We start from the raw sequence: 5,688 nt of genomic DNA, 5'->3' as shown, positions 1-5,688 counted from the left end.
AAAAATGCATGTACTACTTAAAAGAAGCTATTTTTTGGATAGAGGTACGCTGAAATACAGAACATATGAAATATAGGCAGCATGATCTCTCTGGGAGCGTAATTGGATGACCTTTTTCCAATATTAGCTATTTATGAAGTGTATTTTTATTGAGATCTCATCGATGTATCATTTTATTTCGGACACTCTTTAACACACACACACACATGCACGCGCGTACATTCGCTACGTATACTTTCAATTTAGTATCGTACTTATGACGAATTAAAAATTCGGCAATTTAATATTAATAAAACATTTTTTAAATCATCTTGCTCTCATTTCCTACACTACACATGTACTTTCAGTGCAAATGTCGCAGTTTGCTTCGTAATATATGCTTGATCAGACAAGGCAATATCGCGCAGATGCACAGCGTAATAATACGCGACAATCTTTTTTAACGATTGTGTCACGCGTATACGTCAATTAACGTGGTTGTTCTCGATCTAGCTACAGGAATTGTTATTGTTGGGCACGCTGGCACGTTTACGCGGCACATACGCGGTGGGCTTTTGATTTATGGAAAAGTCACGACGTAACGTCGACGTTTATATCGGCAGATATTTATCGGTCGCCCTTTCGTTTACACTGGTTTAATCGAATCGATCGCCCGCCTCGTTCATTAATCAATTTTGAGGGCTGCTCCGCGCCCAATCGCCACCCATCGCGCTGAAGTCTTCATAAATCGTGTGCGCAAAACGCTGGGAGCTACACCTCTGCACGAATTACACGTAGTGCGAGATCTGTTAAACCGCATGTTCTGATTCTTATTACACGCTGCAATTTTCAATGATAAAAAAGCTTTTCGTCACTGAACAAATTTGCATAAAAAAACGACTACTTAACTCAAGAGCGCACGAAATTCGTGCGTCGTTAAACAAATGATCAGAAACATTACGAAACGCACACGGTAAAACGAAAAAATAGTCCTAAAAATAGTAATTTGTCTTGTGCGAATCGAATCGAATCGAATCGAAAAGAGGTAAAGAGGTCAAAAGCAAAACAGGGATTGTTGTTATTAAAAGAATCGCCACTTCAGCCCAACCCAACCCCTCTGTCGCTGTCTCTGTCTCTGCTCTGTCGAACATTCAGATCAATTTTAAAGGAGCAACATGTGTGCGACAAATTCGTTCTATCCCGCAAAGGACGCGTAGGACGTTCAACGGGAACAACGCGTGTCGATAACCATGGTGCATATCTACATTCGTTTGCATTCGGTACAACGGCTCGAAAGCAAGCAGCGCACTCGCAGCCCGCGCTCGCGCTCGCGCATTGTGCACTGGGCTTGAAGTGCGTAACAGTTAATGTGTGTCGGTGACAGATTTTAAAAGCTCCGAGCTCAAAAGCTCAAAACGCGTTGATGCGTCGATAGCATAGTCTCTGTATAGTCAGTCGCAAAACTGAGAGAACATTTTGGTCTTTGCACCCCTCTCTCTCTCCCCTCTCCCTCTTTTGGCGATATTCAGTCACGTTTTTTATTCGCAATCCGACTTTTCCACAACTCGCCCTATCTGAATGTAACAACGTCGGTGTTTGCGAATGGTTCTCTCGCATCGTGCTCTATCTTTGTTTCTGGGTTCGGTCGTTCTCACATATCCGGCTGTGATAAGCATCGTTCCCGTCAACACTTTAGGAGGCACGTTTCCGCGCCCTGCACTTTTTTTATGCCGCTAAACAAACAATTTTATTATCTCGTCGAAGCCGGATCGAGTCGCGCTTGTCTTTCACACGCGCCCACGGGTCTCTTTTCTCGCTTACGGGAAACGCGCAGCCGTGAACATCGATCGTGTGCTCCCTGCTTTAAAGTTATTCGGGAAATATATTGAACCTTTTAGCGCGCGGACACCTTACGTCTTAGGTGAGATAAAAATCGGAGACGCGGAAATTTTATTATCTCGCCGGCTCCTGCCACACGGCAAGTAGACCTTTGTAGACCCGAGAAACTTAAAAGATCCGGCATGTCTTGTTCAAAGTGGAAGGAATGTATACGCATCTGCGATATCGAAACGGTACAGAGTGCCTTTCCCCAACAACTTATCAGTCTTATCAGTCTTACATGTAGTTGCATGTAGTTTCCTGATCATCAGAGTGAGAATAATGTCAGTTGCTTGTTAAATGGCACGGTGATGTCTAACACGAACTAGCTACAGCTGAAAATTGTTTGGTGTTTTATTATCAATCATTTTTCATTTGTGTATCGCTAATCGAGAGTTTCATTCCGATAGATTAAATGTAATAAATATATTCATTTTCAAACGCGGCAATGTGTGCGTTTATTTCCATTATCATCACGATTATTCCGATTTTGTCGTCGTTGGTACACCGCTTTATCCGTCAGGGAGCCAACGTCATTAATCACACTTGTGAAATATTTGTAAGATATAAGATCGTAATTACGTGTCCCTCAGGATGGCCACCTACAATCTACCTCTTCTCCTTTCTTCTCTTTATCCACTCTGTAGGAGGGCGTGGTAGCTGATATCCTCTCCTCCTATAGCCCCCCCCCCTCTCATTCTCTTTCTCTCCCTGAAGTAGACGGAGAAAGAGACGAGGAACGAGAGAACAAGAAACGAAAGGTGTTTGACAGAGAGAAGATGCGAGAGGAAAAGAAGTTTAAACTTTCAGAATTGGCGCTCACGGACTCGGTAAGAAGATTTCCACAAGACAAAAGCGGTCTGGCGGGAGGTGGAAGTGAAAGGACGAAGGTGCACGGTGGCGGGCTTCGGAAAATGAATTGGTATTCAGTGGGATCGAGGCGACGCAATTACATTCCGATTGTCTCATCGTTTGAATAGTCCCTCATCGATTGTATTGAATCTTAATTGGCTGTAGAGCACCGGGAGTCTCGAAACTGCAATTGTCTATCGCTTACGGAGTTTTGTTTGCAGAAGGAAACCAGCCTGGTCGACCGAAGATAATAATGTTTTGCGAATTGAGACTGATCCGTTGAAACATCTCGTTGCGATTGGCAGGATCGAATTAGATTATGACGAGAACGCGGTGGTTGAAAAGACATCGCTGTCTATGTCACTGTAATAAATTTCGTGGCATTTAAATTTCCTATCTAATTCTATGTATGCAAAAGTCAATGTACTAACGGGACGTTTTTATTTACAAATACACTGTAAATACAAAAGTACAGGTATTGACCCCGGTCAGTTCCCCTATTAGTTGTTACAAAAAACTATAAAGTCGGATGAAATTACATATTTAAAGTAGATTTAATAAATGTTAAGATTTATTTAGAATGACTTTATCGATTTATTTTACTGGCTTCTGAGGTGTGTCTTTGTGTGTCCGACATGCCCAAGAACCTGATTGTCATATTTATAATATTGGCCTAAATTTTCCGGCATTATAGACGGCAGAAAAATATCCAAAATAGAGATTAAAAATGACGCAAAAGAAGTTGTTGTTGAACATTCATACTTGATTGAGTATACTTACTTTATACACTATTCCATGTATGTGTAATACAAAATATATTGACAGAAAGTTTTCAAGAAAGATAAAGAATGTACTTTCGGAGACGACATGCGTAGAGATTTTTCAGTTAGCAGCAGGCAAGAAATCATTTGACGGAGAAAATGAAAATAAGGGACCAGATGTGTCCCGGACAAAAACTCGCCCCTCTGATTGTCACATCATTTTCTTCTTGCCGCTCTTCCCTTTTTCTTCAACCTCAATACCTAGCTGAACTATCTCTGGTCTTGTACTAAATCTTTCAGTATGCAGATTTTCATCCACAACGGGTTTCAATCGTATAGACACACTTCTATTGCAGTTTTTATAATGTTTAGTTGTCTTTTTTATACAAATACGTATTGATATACTCGTGGCATTAATAATACATAAATAATGGAGCACTTTTGCAAAATTATAATTGAATAAAATTGATAGTTGTGTGGTCAAACAGAATTTAGTTCACATTTATTTTGACAATGATATAAATTACTTGCTATTGCGTAAGCTTAATTAGAGAATAATTATTTTTCTATTGTATCAGCATCAAAGAAAAAATTTGAAAATGTGAAGGATTTATTGCCGTACATCAATCAATTATAAAATGTAAATAGATATCTTTGTTTCCAACTTGTTGTTTTTACTAAAATTCATTATTTTTTATTGGCACAAGTCGTTTTTAGGATATACTATTAATTATGAAAATGATCCAAGTCACTTGAAGTTGAGGTTTTAAGAGCAAGCATTATGTGAAATACTTTTGAAATATAAAAGGAAAAAGTCTCAATATCTCGAAACGAAAAATACGTGACTTTGGCCATTTTCATAAATCTCACCGGCACATTAATTTAAATAAAGGTACAAGATTCTTTTTCATTTTATAAGAAATACATTGGAAAAACTATTGTGGAGATTATACATATATGTAATATCGAGATTTTGGCACATGTCGTATATAAAGATATTATATTGCGTAATTAATAGAATACTACTTTGTTTAATACATTTTTAACCTGGTACATTTTTCGATTCGAACAATACATCTGTAATTTACAGATACAATTCAGTACAACTTTCCGCTCAATTTTAATTTGTTAAGGGTTCATTTTGCCTAAATGTATCGAGCAGACATTTTTAAGCGACAAGTTGTCTCGTCCTATGTAATTCACAAGTTAATAGTGAATTTACAATTGCTCACTTTGTTCTCGTCTCACTTTTCTAATCTCATACAATGTTAAACATACTCTCGTGTAATCTCATAATAATTGCTTGCTGTTCGCGTTCTCGTAGACTTGTAAAGTTTAATAGAAAAAAGAAACAAGAGACCAATTTTGTAACCTGTTAATACTGCGCGTCGAAAGCTGCTTTACCTGTCTCAGCCGAAAAGTATTTGATCTTGATGTCGCAGATATTATTAGCAAAATTTCTTGATGATCTTTTCTCTTCATGACGCTAAAGAAGATATCACCAGTTCTCGCGTAAGCGCCAAAGTTTCGCTTAACGATGAAAGTACTCGACTACTACGAACCGATAGAGCCGGTTAATTGTTCTCAAGGAAAATTTCTCGGACGATAACCAGAATGTCAATCTCAGCCATCAACTGCGGAACAAGATGAGGTAACCAATAACAATACTGGATAAGGGCACAAAGTAAAAGGTGCAACTGGAAATTACAGGGATAGATGAACGGATTCGGGGTGAAGATATGGTCACGCTGTTGATAGGACGGGGGTTGGTTTATCTACTTTCCGCTCAGAGTTGGTTCGCGGATCAGCCTAGACACGCCTAAAACTTACATCAAGGTAATGAAAGCTACGCTCTCTTTCTTCTTCCATCTTTTAGTTGTCTGCGTCTCGTTTCGCCGGATATCCGCTTGATCCCTCGCCGCTTTTATTCGTTGGCAGCTCTCGCGGACTTTAGACACAAGTTTTACCTGCCTTCTTATTAAGAAAATTCTCTACGGATATCTGAACGCATATATCATGATAATACATTGTAAAATATATAATGAGTATAATCTACCATATATTCGCGTTACGTTGTTTATTCTGATTTTTGCTTTCTTTTCTATCGTTTTATTTGCCCAGCCTATCATCAGTTTTGCAAACACAAAGAATTAACGTATGCATATTACTGCAATAATGTATTTGATGTATAAATAATTTACAGAAAAAGAAAATATAT

The sequence above is a fragment of the Ooceraea biroi genome, chromosome 3, assembly GCF_003672135.1.
Source record: "Ooceraea biroi isolate clonal line C1 chromosome 3, Obir_v5.4, whole genome shotgun sequence".
Taxonomy (NCBI): Eukaryota; Metazoa; Arthropoda; class Insecta; order Hymenoptera; family Formicidae; genus Ooceraea; species Ooceraea biroi.
Note: the sequence above shows the minus strand (reverse complement) of the source record.